We start from the raw sequence: 17,961 nt of genomic DNA on the forward strand, positions 1-17,961 counted from the left end.
ATAGCACATGTACATGTGATGTTCAAGTCTGATGCCAATATGTGAGAGTTGCAATCAACACGTTTGTACAAGGGTGTTGGTATGTCAAAACCACGAGCTTGCCTCTCAATCTTGAATCTGCAAGCAAAATATGGGTGGTCCGATACAAGTGTCTCAACCTTAATGAGGTTAGATCCTACATTAATTTATCTCATAATTTAAATATTGTTTGTTTTGAGAATCATCATAGTTTCTCATTATTCAAAGCCTATGTATGTTTGAATTGCAATAGGTTGCTCCAAAAGATGTTGCCTACACCAAATACCATGCCCGCATTAGGAGATGAAGCAAAGAAGATGCTAACAATGGTGGGAATTGATTATGATACCATCCATGCTTGTCGTAGTGATTCCCCGTTCCATCGGTATATCGTTATGGAGATTTGGCTAGTTGTTCAGAGTGTGGGGAACAACGATATAGAGATGACTTACAGGGTGAGCAGATCCCAGTAAAGGTCTTGAAACAATTTTCCATCATTGCTAGATTACAACACATGTTTTGATGCAAATCCATAGCAGAGTTGATGACTTGGCATGCTACACATTGGTCCACTGATGACACATTGAGGATTCCTGCAGATTGTACTACTTGGAAACACATAGACAATCAATGGCCGAACTTTGCAAGGGAGCCACGCAACTTCCATCTTAGGCTCACCATGGATGGTGTGAACACTTTCGGGTTACGCTTGACATCTTGGTCAACATGGCCTATAGTCTTGGTGAATTACAATATCCCACCATGGCTAACAATAAAGAAGAGACACCTCATGTTTGCATTTCTTGTGCCAAGGAAGTACAAGGCCAAAAATATGGACATGTACATGGCACCTTTGATAGAGGAGTTACAAATCTTATGGAGAGAAGTGCGGGTCTCTCATGGGGCTTTGATATTTCTAGAGCTCCTAGACATACCAATGACATTTTGGTCAGGGGAATCTTGATGTGGACCATGCATGACTACCTAGGATATGGAGAGTGCGCAAGTACGTGGTTGTGTCTTTACATGTATAATGATACTTTTATGACTCTCTTTCTAGTGGATGTCTTATACTAACACATTCATGCACGCATGCAGGACTTGCAATAAGTGGGTACCATGCTTATCTTATTTGTGAGAAGGGTTTGAGTGTGCTTGCACGACACTCCAAACATATGAGAAAAAAGGTTTATGAAGGTCATGCTCGATACCTTCCACTCGACCCTCTCACGCATGGAGGTAAGCTTGATCCACCACCACCATATTTGAAGGCAAACACTGGATTCAGGCTTGGAGGACGAATGGAGAGAATCCTCCTATTGGTATGAAGAGGCTATCCATCTTTCACGAGCTTCCTTATTGGGGTCAATTACAAATCAATCATCTCTTGGATCCCATGCATAACTTCAAGAATGTGGGGGCTACTATTTTGGCACACTTAGTTGGTGATAAAGACTCGAGAGGAGTGTGAGAAGACTTGCACGCTATGAATAGGATGCCTCATTTGTGGCCCCAAGTGCATGTTCCTAAAGTTTTCCTCCCGAAATCAACATGGATCCTCTCTAAGAGAGAGGAGGCAGCGGTCAAGGCAGGCATTGCCTCTTTTCAAACACCAATAGGATACATGCGTTGCTTGAAAGGAGCATTTTCAAAGGAAAATAATCTTAGTGGGCTCAAGTCCCATGATTAGCACGTCTTATAGGTATTCTAAGCTATCGGATTAGTGTACCAATAATCGTGATGTGTTAGTGTAATTATGATTATGTTATATTATTGACATTACTTCTTTGTTGCTTGGATAGTTCATCTTCCCAATTATAGTGAAAGGGTGCTTACAAGAAGATGTTAGAAATGCTATATTCAAGATCAGTGGTATTGTGAGGTATGCTTTCAACTCACATTGATTGCCCATTTTATTCAATTTAAGTTGAATAATCTGTAGACTGATTAGGAATCTTACATGGGCACATGAAATAGGTGGATATCTCAAAAAGAGATCTCCATATCCAGCATCCAGAAGGCTAGGGTGGACTCCATCAAAGCCATATGCTTGCTTGAGAAGCACTTTCCCTCGAGCACTATGACAACTCAAGTGCACTTGCTTGTGCACATAGTTGATGAGGTGGCCATTGTAGGTACCATTCATAGTCAATGGATGTTTTTTCTCGAGCGTTTTATGAAAACTTTGAAGGGATTTGTAAGGCAGAGAGCAAGACCGTCGGAAGCAAGCATGGCAGAGGGACGGATTGTGCAAGAGTCATAAGTATATATCACGAAGTTTCTTGCATCCATGGATCCTAATATGCCACAGGCTTGGCATAACAGGAATGATGATCACATCGTTGGCAAGGTTCCCCAAGGAAAAGGGATTGAAATAAAGATGAGCAAAGAGAAAAAGGAGAAATTCAATAAGTTTTATGTCCTCAATAGCAAGGAGATGCAGAAGTGGATTGAGAGATATGAAGCAGCCAAGAAGAAAGAATAAATGCAAGGATGAGATTCAAGGTAATGCATAGGCGAGTGCAACCAAATTTATGGGATCTAGCCCTTCTCCCCACTCACATGTCACTTGATTGGCTACAATTGGCTCTACGTAAAGCCGAACATGATGGAGAGACAATAAACGAGTGTGAGTGAGAGTTATCATCTGGATGTATGATGCATGTAAGTTTCTTACCTCTTGATGTAATTAAGCAATTATTTGTGGCAATATATGCTATAAAATAGATGCATCCTCATTGTTTTAATGATGCCCTTTTGCAGTAGAAAAAGTACAGTGCATTATTTTCATATGGATGACATTTTTTGTGTGGAATGCATTGATTCAAAGAGAGTCACATATGATTATGGAGTCATGGCTAACTTCACAAAAGATAGCCAAACAAGTGCTTCGGATACCAATCTTATCTCCTTGCACTTGGATTATTATGGGACCATACACAAAATCTATGAAATTGATTTCAAATGATTTAGTATTTTCATTCTTGATGTAAAATGGTTTAGAACTATTTGCAACAGTCCCCATGCTATAGTGAGAAAAGGCAGTAGTGGTTTCTTTGCAATAGACTCCACCAAACTCCTATGAAAGTGATACTTTTGTCCTTCCCGAGCATTGTGAGCAGGTGCATACTAATGATTTAATTAATCGAATGCTTTCATTTTTTATGTTCAATTGTTACATGTACTTAAGAATAAATTCATATAATTGATGGCATTTGACACCCATTTTCAATATAGGTGGTTTTTTATCCAGATCATTCCGATCCAAGATGGTGGTACGTGATCCAAGTTGCACCACAAAGTAAACAAATTTTTGAAGATAGAGATGTAGATATGGAGATGCCACTACCAACGCCGGATTCAATTGATCAAGATGGATCTAGCGAAGAAGATGAAGATCACAATATGAGGCAAGAGGAAAATGCACATAATGACATCATATGGGAGGAAGATGGAGATCACGATATTGAGGAAGAAGATGACAATCAAGAATCACCCGACTTTATTGAGAAAGATCAAGTCTTAGGTGAATGTACGATGCCAGAGTACAATGATGATATAGGAGATCAACTCGGTATAGAGTTGGAGATAGACTTGTTTGGCACTCTAGACTTGGCTCAAGATGAAGCCGTTGATGTAAATGCTCTTGATTGAATTTTTTTCATCTCAAACTTGGACAAGAATAGCTTCAAACTTGATGTACATGCTCTTGTATTTTTATTCTTTCAAAGGATCAAACATGTATGAAAATTAAAAAAAATTGTCATTGGGAGAAACTCTCTTTAAAGGTCGGTATGGGAAAAAACACTCTCTGTAAAACATCGGTATAGGAAAGTTTCTCAAAGTCATTATATAACAACCTTTTATAAGTCTAGTAAATGTCTCTATATACCCACCATTTACAAGTTTGGTAAAGGTCGCTATATACCCTCTTTTTACAAGTCTAGTAAAGGTCACTATATATGCACCACCATTTACAAGTCTGGTAAAAGTCGGTATATACCCACCTTCTTAAACCTACCTTATGTACCGACGATTAGTGCACATTGCAGTGCTAAACATCAGTGCTTAACTATCAGAACAAGGAATGTGCTTTGTGAGAAGCATCCCCGCAACTACCCTCAATAGCTAACCATGCCTCAGAAGATGGATCACATGAATGTTTTAATTGCTCATATCGCACTCTCTTCGAAATAGTGAAATGTGAATCTATGTCTTTTGCCCTCTTGCTTCTACCCTTCTCCTCTTTCCACTTCAAATCCCAAAAACCTAATTTCTCCATGTCAATATTAGGAGGCAAGTCATCTCGAAAGTCTTCTGCACATTTCTTCATATTTCCTATGATGCTATTGATCATGTGACGTACTCCACCTTCATTCATTCTCCATTCATTTCACTCTTGGGCAGCGTCTCTCCCATTGTGTTGGCTATGACCTCATTGTAGAAACACTCTATCCGTATTGCATTGCTAGTTATGTCTGTTATTTGCTCCTTGCTCATCTTACTTATCCCTATACAAAGATGCCACCTAATGACTTTAAGCCAATTTTTCCTTTGCTCTGCTTGCATCTTTTCACAAAAGGATTTCTGGCAAAACATGCATGAAAAAACCAAGTATTGAGAGAGAATCTAATATATTCATATTTTAAATAATCAATGAACACAAAGTTAATTACAATAAAGAACACAACGAACTCCATTCTTATGAAATTTGCATCATGCTTACATGGGCCTACCATTTGAGTGTGTGGAGAAGTGTGTGTTAGACACTAGATTCTACACTAGAAGTGTAGTCCCCTACATTCTACACAAAATATTTAATGTGGAAGAAACTATATACCTTTGAGTTATGATTGCTTGCTAGCGATAAGAATCCTTACAATTTGCTCACAATTTGGGCCTTCACAATTAATGTCAGGTCTTTATTGAGGATGGAAACTTGGTAGAAGAATACCAACATGCAAATCCGAATCTCAATGCTACTTATAACCAAGGCGGTGATGCTGAAGGAGACTAACTAAGTTATTATTTTACCAATTGCAACAACACGTGGGTTTCCCATTAGTCTATTAATTATACTAGATCACAAGTATTTTAAACTAAACAACACAAACAACCATTTCATATGCAAGCTACAATGACATGAACATCAAATCAAATGACTAAGTGTCAAAGCTTGGACAATTACATTTAATAATGTTAAGTACAACAACATCAAAAGTTGAATAAACGACCAAGTGTTGAAGCCAAAGCTATCATACAACACTGATAACCTACAACGACACTGAAAGCCAAATAAATGACCATGTGTCGAAGTTTAAACATTTGTTTTATGAAATAAGCTACGACAACACTGAAAGCCGAATAAATGACCTAGTGTCGAAGCCTACTTATTTTATAAATTATATATCAAAGGAACAACACCAAAAGTCGAATAAACGACAAAGTGTTGAATTCTATTACTCTTCTAAGGTTGAGAGATGACACATACAGTCGAATGATACGACCAAGTGTCGAGCTAGTTTCAAAACAATGAGAAGGAGTCCTTGTAATTACATCAAAGGTTGAATATTACAACCAAATGTCAAAATGCAGACTTACTTACTTAACCGCACATATAATCGAGTAATACGATCCAATGCGGAAAGATAAGCACCATGCAAATGCATGGCCCAAGTAATTGACTCAAATATTACATTACAAATCAGATGATCGACGTATTATGTCAAAAGGCTATATACGACACTACGTCGATATCTAATAGTCGTGTAATATCAAGAATAAAAAAGTTATGACATTGACATACTATATGAAAAGATGACACTACATCGAACATACGTGAAGAAGAAACCCCCCCCCAAAAAAAGCTTATCAACTTATCAAAAATTTGCCAACAAATGGGTTATTGAGCAGAGAAAGAAAAGCTATCATACCTTTATTTCAATTATAGTTTTGATTTTGGATTGCTAACTAGGCACAAAGCGAATAGAGAGTCTCCTTGGTGACCTGCACAAATCCAAGGGACAATTAATAGAAATCCTCTCAGTAGAAGGCAAGCTATAAACTCCAGTTGAGTCGTTCCCAAAACTGCCTTCTCGAGATGCAGTGCCTTATGAACAAACTTATTAGAGAGCTTATGTAAGGTAAAGGGGAAGGAGTAAGGTAAATGAGGAATCCTAAGCTATGGATGAGCAACCCAACTTTGAATTGCGAATATTAGACTCCAAAATCTTACAGTCAACCAGCAACTGAACAAAATTGAACCAACATCCACGGAGTGATGAGGATCCCATGAAACTAATTTGCATACATGTGAAAAGCCATGAATGAAAGTGGGTATCTCCAAAAGGGTTTCGGAGTATTATGAGGTAGACGGAAGAATCCATTATCGAGAATGAATATGCCCTGGAAGCGCGTTTCAAACGAGCTTATGGGACGTGATGTCATCACTTATGTTCGTTAGTCTGGGATATCAAGAGCATTTCTTTATACTTGTATATCAATTCTGACGTAATACGACTTCTATATATATTCCCAACCCACTTGAATACCGGCTCCTATAATTATACCAAAGAGAAAATATGGAACTACACTCGCAACCATCATCATGAGACTCTCCACCACAAGCATGCAAGCGTACAGTGTGAGTACAAAGTAGATGAAAGGTTCCACTCCATGGTGGAGACCAACCAAGAAGTAGGCTATGGCTCCTTGAAGCATCGATACCAGCAGTACGTAAGGACTAGATGAAACAGCGTTCGCCACAACGAAGGATGCAACACCATAATGAACATTTAATCTCTCTCTTTCGAAAACTTGAGATGGGAGACATCTTAAGCATGGCTGCGCCTCTTGTGTCCTTTTAGTTTTAGTCTTGCTCACAATAGGATTCAACACGAGCAGTTAAGACTTTGGGGCTTTCTAATTGTAGAGTTTCAAAGACAGATCATGCAATTTTGCCATTCCTAGTTAGGTTGCACTAAGAAAACAAACTAATCGGGCATGAAGACCGACCAGTCAAACCTCACCTGCTAACCACTGCCTACCAAGGCTTGCTGAAAATAGGGAAAGAAAAGAATAAGTCTCAGGATGAAGGTGAAGGAGAGCTAACCCCTTGGAGTGACTCCAAAGGGTGAATCTACAACGAAACAAAGCAGAAGAGCGAACACTTAGTTCCTGCCCTACCTTGTACAACCTCTCTAGAATGACCACACCACCGGTAAAACCTAAGTCTGTAGCTAGAAGGTAAGCTTCTCTGCCATTAGGCATAGTTAGAAAATAACCCACAGGAATTACGTCCTTGATAATAGCTTGGAAAGTCCCTGGCGAACCCTTCTGTTCTCGAGCATCTTCACTGGGTCGAGATCAATGTTAGCTGCCTCTTCTTCTGCTTCAGCGTGCCTTTGCATGCTGTTATTCCTTCTGTATGCGCTGAGATGCGTGGTCCCTTCCACATTGGGAGGCCTTCTTGGTACTGCCTCCGTATTCCGTCGATCCATTATCTGGGCACTTCTATCCACTGCACCTCGGCCCACGATTCGAGCAGATGACAGACATGGCCTTGTCTGAGCTGCTGCCTGAACGTGTTGGGAAATCTTCTGCTCGAACTGACGAATTCTAGCAAAGAATATCTTCCCTTTTACCAATGCATCAAAATCTCTCCGACCAACAGTTCTTCCAAAATCAACAGACCCAGATTGCGTCAAACGGCTTAAGGAGCCGCCAGCTAGCTCCAGAGAGAGCCCGACGGTCTGAAGTTTGGAAAATGAAGCAATGGTTCTCAATACAGAAAACTGGAACAGCAACTGGGAGATAGTAGCTAGCCTCATTTTGAAGAAAAATGGGGACGCTGGGCATAAAAGACTGTAAAGGACAATGACGTACTAGGCGCAGATTCGGATAAGAAGAAATCATGATGTGGCCTTCGAGCGCACCATTCGAACCAGTGAAAACAGAAATCTACATCAAACAAGCCTACTATGTTTTCTTGCAAATTGTGCTGTATACCGTGACCATTGCACGCCGCTTCCGAGCATGTCAATCACATAGTCAAATAATCTACACAGGTCCTTCAAACGGATGAGAAAGAAAGTAAGACCGCATGTTATTTTAATACCTAAGTGCAAGATTAAGGTGAAGCGAAGACCGTTCGTGATTTACCAGGTGGACAAATAACTCGATGAGCAAACCGTCAAAACTTTTTGCCAGAATTTATAGACCTGGTTTTCTGCTCCCGACTGCCATGCCAATCTTGAAGCTCTTCCGCTTCTGGGCTACCGATGGGGGCTACAAGAGGGGAAGGAGATGGCGAGGAAGATGAAGAACTGAGAGGGTGTTGATTTAGCAAGAGGGGATCGTGGAGGATGGGGGAGAAGGAGTTGGTGCCTTTAATTGGCTGCCACTTTTGAGATCCGCTCCTAATCCTCTTCCATCTTCCTAAGATTTAGCAAGATTAAGATAAGATTGCATGAGCTATCACCTTCACAACCTATAGAGAGCTTGCAAAACCTAAACATCATGGTTGGATTGATTTTGCGATTGCATCCTTGACAATTCTTCCCCTATGGTTGATAGTGAATGGGAGAGGACTTGTGAGAATGTTCTAAAAAAAGATGGCGTCATTGTTGAATTTTATAAGGGATTTTGGCATGTCATTTAGGATGTTTTGGTTAGTATGCTTAATTTTATGTGTTACAATGGTGTCCTATTAGAAGGCATGACTAATGATTTGAGTTAGTAGATATTGCTGTGATGCCCATCAGGGAAGCATCAAGGCTCCAAATGAGGCAACATTGAGCCTTGCAACAGTGGCTACGTCTAGCCAAGAGCAGATCAAGCTCCCTCTCATTGCTCTATGCCAGGTTGGGGACGAGGCACACTACAAAAGAGGAGGAGGAGGAGAAGTAGGACAGGGTGAGACAAAGGTCTCTTGTAGAGCAATGGGTGCTAGGGACTAGCCAAAGAAATGAAACTTTGTGACCAATGATGGCAGATAGATTCTGAACACAAGAGTCGCATTATCATTGGTATAGAGGCAATAGAGGGAAGAGGATGGAGATGTAGGCATTTAGCAAATGTAGATTCCACCCCATAAGATCCATAGCTTGTAATGGGTGGAATCAATGTCAAGAATTAAAAATCTTGACAAGGCAATAGCAGATTGATGGCCAAAAGTACAGTGGACCAATGCATATTTTCCATAGTTTCCACGCACACCAAATATTTGTGAAAATTATTTTTCCCTTTCATAGGCATATAACCATGGTGGATGCCCCTTGGCCTCCTTTTCCCCACTCTCTCCGAGTCCTCCTAGCAACGCCTTGTGCCTCCCCTTGCCTCATGGAAATAGTAGCCCTCCTGGTGAGCATTTGCTCTTTGCCCTACACCGACCTCTCCTCATCCATTGCTTCAACTTGCCTAGCCATGTGGTTGCCCTGCTATCCACCAAGATTCCTAGCTATGGTGAAAGGGAGGTGGCTCAAAAAAGTTTCCTTGTGCCCCTCGACCCTGTGTACATTAGGTTAGCTACTTGTTAAATTATGCTAGTTTCATTATTACTATACATTGTGTCAATCGGAATATCTTATGTCGGAACATTGTGTTGGATTTAATTATAGAAGTGGCTCTCCACTATCTATCCTTTTTTAAATAATATATCAATTGTTTGAGAGCCTGAAGGATCTTTACAAAGGCAGTGCTAAATAGACTGAGTAGAACTAAAGAAAATCAAGTATAAGAGGCATCAACTTCAAAAATACTCGTCCTTCATTGATTCAATGCAATCCCTCTGTGGATAGAAAGAAAAAAAAAGAGAGTAACGAGATTAAAAACTTCAAAAAATAAATTCAAAATTAATGGTGTTCATCAAGATTAGAGATCAATGTATGCAAGAAAGCATAGCATCCTAATCTCATCCTAATGAAAAGGCAGAAAAAGAGCAATAAAGAGAGAAAATCATAGCATCATAATCTCATCCTAATGCAAAGGCCAAAAAGAGCAATAAAGAGTAAAAAGGTTTTTAGAATTCTCTAGAATTCAAGAAAGCATGGTATCCTAATCTCATCCTAATGCAAAGGACAAAAAGAGCAATAAAGAGAGAAAAGGTTTTTAGAATTCTCTAGAATTCAAGAAAATGCAAGAGGAGGGCTTACTCATTTCAAAAGGAAAATGCCAGTAATAGCATTTCAAAATGTCCCATGACATAGCCACTCTACGCAAATATCCATGTCACATGATGCAAGCTTCTAGACAATTTTTAATATAAAACGCCCTTCTGTATATTAACCTTTGGGTATTAAATTACTTCCTTATGTATATATAAATTTGTAAGTAATTGAATTAATAAAAACCCATCTGTTGAACTCACGTGATAGGGTTACATATGACGACTGACCCCCTCGAGTGCAGTGATGGGCATAGGAAATCTCTCTTCCCCTCTCTTCTCTTATTTCCTCTTCTTCCCCTCATTCCCTCTTTTCCTCCTCTTATTTCCTCTTCTTCCCCTCATTCCCTCTTTTCCTCCCTCTTTCCCCCTCTTTCCCTCCCTCTTCCTCCCCTCTCTTTTCCTCTCTTTTCCTCTTCTTCCTCCCCTCTCTGATTTCCTCTTCTTCCTTCCCTGTCTCATTTCCTCTTCTTCCTCCCCTCTCTTTTCCTCTCTTTTGCGTATGCTTATGCTTTCCTCCCCTCTCTTTTCCTTCAGAATCTCTTTTCTCCTCTCTTTTCCTTCCCTCTTCCTTCCACTCTTTCATCTTCTCTTACTCTCTTTCATCCTCTTTTCTCTCTTTTCATAAGCATATGCATTTGCATATGCTTATACTTATATGCTTATGCATGAGCATATGCTCATATGCTCATGCATAAGCACAATCATATGCTTTCTCTCTTTTCCTCTCTTTCCCCTCTCTTTTTTTCTCTCTCTTTTTTCTTCTCTCTTCCTCTCTTTCATCCTATTCTCTTGTTTTCCCCTGTAGTGTCATAACTCAACGCAGACGCTATGCAAAATAGAGATAACAAGAGCTCTCTCAACACTTGCATAAAGAACAGAGATGGAATGCTAGTAATAGCATGCGTACAAGAACCGAGTGTCGGACTCAACCGCTTGGAGGACTAAACCGCCAATCGTTGCGACTAACCTACCATCGCATACCCCTTATATTCACTACTCTGCTAACTCGCATGGTGATGTAGTAACACATGGCACTCACGGTGGATTGTGCGAATCCTCAATAGATACCCATCTCCTATGATACATACAAATAGCTATCATCGCCTCCTTGTGTGATAGCACACCGCATTGGCTTTTTATCCTGCGAGGCCACTTAAAAGCCATTGTCGGATCTCTACTCTTTATTCGAACTGGAAATGCATTGAACAAGTGCATCAGTTACTCCAACCTTGCTTGGTCCTACATCACTACATTCATGACACTCCTTCTGCAACTGCTTTGCTAGTTTTGCTCCACTCAAACTTGCATTAGTAGTTTCCAGTTGCCTCCTTCGAAACCAAAGCTTCAACCTTTGATCTGACTCCATATGTTGAGAGTTGTGGTGCCATGAGCACATGTAGAGCAAAGGTATGAGTAAAGGGCAAGTTGCCACATGGCATGGAGGACATATCCCACATGTGAGCAAGCATATGGATGTAAGTACCCTCACCTATGAAAGGGAGGCTCATTTGAAGTAATATCAATCAAGCACTTTGCACTATCTCAAGATTCTCTTTATGAGTCCAAGCTAATCTATCTTGGAACCTAATTGACTTGAGTTATAGATCATGATCACTCTTAGGATTCATCCACCTTAGCTTAGTGTTGTCTTTAAAGTAGATTAGGGTCCATAGGAGAGCTCGGTCCATACACTTTAACATGGTATCAGAGCTTAGGTCCTAGCTCTCCTAGATTAGATGTCGATCATTTGATTGAGAGAGAAAGGTTTGCACTGAGAGAGAGAGAGAGAGATCTTGTTGCTGTGAGAGAGAAAATCTTATTTTGAAAGAGGGAACTGCCCATCTTTGAGAGACACTGAGAAAGAGCTAGGTCTCTCTTCAGAAAAATAGTGACCTCCACACCCCCTCGGCCAACCGAGCTCCAAAGAGCTGAACACTTCTAGCAAGCAACTAAATGAAACTGTTGCAGTACTGCTACCAGAGTAGTGACTCCTATCTACAATAGCCGCTCCTACAACCGCTCCTACAAGCTTCACTCTAGCAACTAAGGGATCTAAGGCTCCCTATGTCCATAGAGTACAACCAAGTGCTCCACAACTACGCTCCAAGTTAAGACGGCTCCAACAAATGCACAAAGAATAGCAACTCCTACTAGGCCTCAATGAGCTACAAACGATGCTACATATGTCAATAGCTACATACTATCACTGTCTCTTTGACAGTGCCTCAGCCTTTCCGTAGAGCATCAGCTGAAGAAGAAGGCTGGCTGCTTGTGTTTTGGCTCTTGCTGAGCATCTCTAGCAAGCGGTTGATCTTTTGTGCGATGGTCATATCTCTAACGGGCTGCTTGTGTTTGCTTGTTGAGTGTCGTAGCTAAAGAAGGAGGCCGGTTGGGAAGTCTACAACTCCATAGCGCCTCCACCATGACTGCATACAACCACCTCTCAGCAACAGCGACCCAACCGAAGGCCGCTCCACAAACCTGCAAGTGGGTATTATTTCTTCCTCAATGTCCCGTGACTCGTGCCCAAGCTGTACATCCCATCACTGCTATTCAACTGGAGTGGTCTCTCTCCGGATAGTGGATGCAGAGGCTTTCGACAGACCCATAGCTCCTAAGCTCCTCTGTCGCTGTCGTCACAAGAAGGCTCAAAGCTCTTCTTTCTTCCTTCTCCAAGGCTTACCTTAGGCCACGTGGCAGATAAGGTAGTCAAAAATTAACTATGGTTGAGTTCAGCTGCCTGGGTTAATTTAATCATGGTATAGTTTGTGTAACCCTAGCTTAACTAATCTATGTTAAAAGGTCACAACAGTGCCACCTAAGCACATCAACCCTTACTAAGCACAGTATGGAATTTTGCATGTGAATCCCTATGCCCATTAGCAAAGGCCTTCTCTTCTTCACAGAAACTTTGACAAGGCATAACTTGTGATCTAGGAGGAATTTGCACACACTCCAAAAAGGAAAAATAACTGGTTTTTCAAGCTCTATGTGCCTGTGAACTCAAATTTTTTGTATGCAAGTAGACACTGCTAGATTTGAAAGTTTCTTCAACTGGTAAGACATTTGCAATGGTGATATGCACCCCAACTATTGACAAGTTCATGGGGGAAGGATTTCACACGTGGTCTACATAAATGAGGTATCTCTTGATGCATCAAAAGCTTTGGAAGACTATAAAAGAAGACATACCCACTGCACAAAATGATGCGTGGAAGGAAAAAGATGAAGCAGCACTATCACTCATTGGTTTGCACTTGGGTCCAAACATAATTCATCATATAGACTCCAAGAATCATGCAAGGATGCATGGGATGAGTTGAACACAGTGTTTGGTGCAAAAGCCAAAAACCAAGAAATCCATCTTAAGATTGAATTCTATGGTTTGCACAAGGGCTTCAATGAATCCATGGCACAATTTGACCCAACTAGAAGGCATAAATGCAGGAGAAAGATGCACTTGCAATTCTCCTTAAAAGCATGCCTGCAGAGTATAGTGCACTGACATCCACTTTGAAGAATTTGCCAGATCCAAAGTTTGAGGAATGTGTATCCTCTCTTCTTGAAAAGAAAGAGAGTTGAAGGCATCGACATCGACATCTACACACAACAGCTATAATGAAGAACAAGCACTATTCAGTAAAACATCAACGAAGTGCTACCATTGCGGAAGGATGGGTCACTATCAAAGTGACTGCAGACTAAAGAACAAACCAAAGTGTCACCATTGCAAGAAGCTGGGACACAAGGTAGAAGATTGTAGATTGAAGAACCAGTAGGTCAACTACACAGCATCGTCATCAAGCCATGAGCTAAAAGGTGACATCAATGGAATGTATTGAGAAACAAAAACTTGCCAACCTTGCCTATATTTTGTAAATCAAACCTGACAACCTGAGAGTAACCATGTAAGCACCCAGGGGAGGATTTGATCTTGTAACTCACATCTGACCACCTTGCAATAGCCAAAGGATCATGGCAACAAGGGGAGGTGTCGAGAGTTGTGGTGCCATGAGCACATGAGCAAAGGTATGAGTAAAGGGCACGCTACCACATGGCATGGAGGACATATCCCACATGTGAAGCTATGGATGTAAGTACCCTCACCTATGAAATGGAGGTTCATTTGAAGTAATATCAATCAAGCACTTTGCACTATCTCAAGATTCTCTTTATGAGTCCAAGCTAATCTATCTTGGAACCTAATTGACTTGAGTTATAGATCATGATCACTCTTAGGATTCATCCACCTTAGATTAGTGTTGTCTTTAGAGCAGATTAGGGTCCATAGGAGAGCTCGGTCCATACGCTTTAACACCATATTCATTAGTCACTGCAAAGGATGCGGATTTGACCAATCTACTAATTGATGCTTAGGCCACTGTTCAGTAGGAAGAACCTCCTCAATCCACGAATCCTATGGCAATTGTTGTTGCCAGTGCTCCTCTTATGTGGCTGGCTGTTGGATTACCATAGGCTCATATGAAGGAGGATTAGGTAACCTAGGAAACGAGGTGTGCTTATTATAAAACTTACTTATCCGCTTCATTCCACCAAGGACGGTGAGGAGGCAAGGACAAACTGAAAGAATGGGCACACAGTTTTAACCAAAAACACAGAGAATGCTGTTGGTTACTAGTTTAGCACCTGAGCTCTTTTGCCATAGCAAACAATAGCTTCTACAATTCCTTCAACCAATTCTTCATACTTTACGTGCCAATCCTCCCTAATAGGTATTGACTCTACAACCTCTCCTTTACCTTTATCCGCACTACCTCTCCCACCTACATAATTACTTGAATCCATCGGCCTAGACACTGTTTACACATGAGGAGGACTTTGCGGTCCATACCGTGCACCAGCACTCACATCCCCATCCATTCTAGGTTGGTGTTGTTGTGAAACTATCTCCCAACACGTTTGTAGAACCACAGCCTCGCACGAGCGTGCAAATTGTCTATCCCATTTGAACATCCCCTTGGAGAGCATCAAGGAGTGAACCCATCTACTCCATATTGACACTGACAGTACTAGGAAAAGCTCGCAAATACTCAGCCAATCCATCAGTAGTACGTCGATGTAACAATTCCTCCTAAATGCTGGAAACATACTCCGAATGTAACTACCGAGTGAATTCCAAGTGTGCTTCCGCAACCTGCACCTATGCTTCCAAAACCGCCACCCAATCTTCTAGTTGCTACATTCATGCCTACTGACTCCGCATGGCTTCATTCTCATTCCTCAGTTGAATGACCTCAGATTCCAAACTGGCCACTCTTGAGGAATCGCTCCCCGCAGAACACTGCATTGTAAGGCGAGCAAGCAAATGTGCATAGAACTGCAGCTGCACATTCATTGGCTGCAATCGCAAAGACACTCCGGCCGAGGGCATCGAAGAGACCACCCTAGGATCAAAGACCACCACCACTTCTTCTGATGTTGACACCCGCGCTGCTTCAGACACCACCACCACCACAGTAGAGGTTTCCACAGTGGTCATTACTGTGCACTGAAGCTGCTCAAACCATCTTTGAGTGAGTGATCCCCCAACCAACAGATTGCCTTTGGAAAAACCCATCTTAGTGGACAAAGGTGCTATTGAGACACTGGACTCACCCTTTCTATCATGATTGGTGGGGAAGGCGGATGCATGACGCTGATTTGGGTTGAAGCCACCCCACTGTGGAACAAACTCTCCATCCCACCAGCATGAGAAGGAGTAAGGGGCACAAGAGAAGAAACCACGCCTTGAGTGATACAAGGCCCTTGATGTTTCTGCATCTTGGGTGCTCAACCAGCTGAACCTTCAACCTCCTCCTGCAAAGGTCCTTCGAGATCTAGGGTAAGAATTAATGCAGTATTCCATCGAGGTGCAATAGACTCAAGCTGTAAAGGGAATATAATCTCCAAAATTTGACCAATCTTTGAGTTCATAGCTTGCTTCTTATCAACTACCATCACCACCCTCTGAGCCTCTACAGGTGTGTACTCCTTTAGAACATGTGCCCAAGGCACTACTTGCTGCTCAACCACCGCGATCATCCCTCAAGATCGGGGAATGACCGTGTAAGTCTTTGCTTGCAAAAAGATTGACTCAAGGATCCAACGATATAGGTCCCTAACTTGAACATCCTTTCATGAACTAAGCTTGTACTCCCCTCTAGAAGGACTCCCAAACTTAGCCAACATCAACTCTACTAAACAAGTTGGCTGCACAAACAATCCATCATCCATCAGCAAATACAATTGTTGATAGATCAATTGAATTGTCAGCTCCTGATGCTCACCCAAAAACTCCACCATGCTGATCCCATTGTGAGCTAATGTGGGGCAAAGAGCCAACACTGCTGGGTGAACATTGACCCTCAGCCAATCGATGCTACTGGAGCTCCACATTCGTAGACATTGAAGACGAGCATCAATAGATTGCGAATCAATATAAACTGGTAGGATGAAGGGGTGAAACTCTGCATGTGCCATCACCACAGTGATGCAAAGAAGAATGAAGAAAAGAACGCTGAATGAAGAGAAAGACTGGAAGTCAAAGGAGTTCAAAAGAACTACAAGTGCGATGAGAAATAGCAAGCATGCAATTGGTACATGCAACCAAATGCCCAAGAATTGCAATCCAGATTGCCAATACCCCACCTTGACGATAGGTTGTTGCATGGTGGCTGGGATAGGACCTCGTTGAAGGTTATTGTCATCATGGTCCGTACCCTTGTGCCACATGTCCTCATGTGATTAATTCATCACCTCCACCTCAACCTAGGAAAGTTGTGCCTCATTAGATATGGAAAATGGGCACCACCAAGTCAGCGCCTTTGTTCCAACTTGTTTTCTCTCTAGATGTGTTGCCCACATGATAGCCTTTTTACTATCCATGTGTCAGACCCTCAATCATCCTTTTTTTTGTGTGATCCCCTGCCCCCATGGTAGCCATATGCTGCCCATGTGGCCATCTCTCAATACCTAGGTTCACCCCCCCAATGTTCTCCTCATATGGGGTCTTACAAATGGGGAAGTGGCCTATTCCAACAACACACCACCTACAGGTAATACTACTCCTTCGTTTCACTCAAACTGTCTCTTTTGTCCCTCCCTTATAGAACGATGTAGACCCGCGATCATGAAAGATCCAAAATGGACCAGACCATCGCAACTTCAGCTTCCCTAGCATTCACCCAAGATGAGTGTTGAATAGAAGCATCAATTGCCCGTGATCGAATGATTTTTTCTTCAAAGCCAAATCCACCCTCCACTTATGCCTTGCTTGAACCTCCAGAGTCAAATAGGACCTCTCCAGCCACATATCATCCAACTGATCCGGAACATCCAACCGAAACACCATAGACTCTTGTAGAAGAAGCCTATCCTCCACTGCAATCTGCAAACTAGGAACGACATGTCAATTGGCGTAATTGCTTCTAGCCCAAATGCCAACTTGAAAGGAGTCAGCCCGCCGGTTGCCACCTTGAATGATGTGCGGTAAGCCCATAATGCTGCCCAGCAACTTATCATCCCACTCCGTGTCTAACAATGAAATAATCTGCTTGAATGTATGATTTGCAGATTCCGCCAATCCATTAGCCTGCAGATAGTAGGGAGAAAACTTCTTGTGAATCACCATATAGAAGGAACTCATCCGCTTAATGAATTTATTGACAAAGCAGGTTCCCTTGTCTCGCTGACAATTTCAACTGGGCAAACACATCGCGGTACGGGTATTTCACAACTGAATTTGCAGTATTATCATGCAAAGCCCAATCTTCCACCCA

Source organism: Dipteris shenzhenensis, chromosome 25 (assembly GCF_047967505.1).
Source record: "Dipteris shenzhenensis isolate YYH24624 ecotype China chromosome 25, Dip_SZ_1.0, whole genome shotgun sequence".
NCBI lineage: Eukaryota > Viridiplantae > Streptophyta > Polypodiopsida > Gleicheniales > Dipteridaceae > Dipteris > Dipteris shenzhenensis.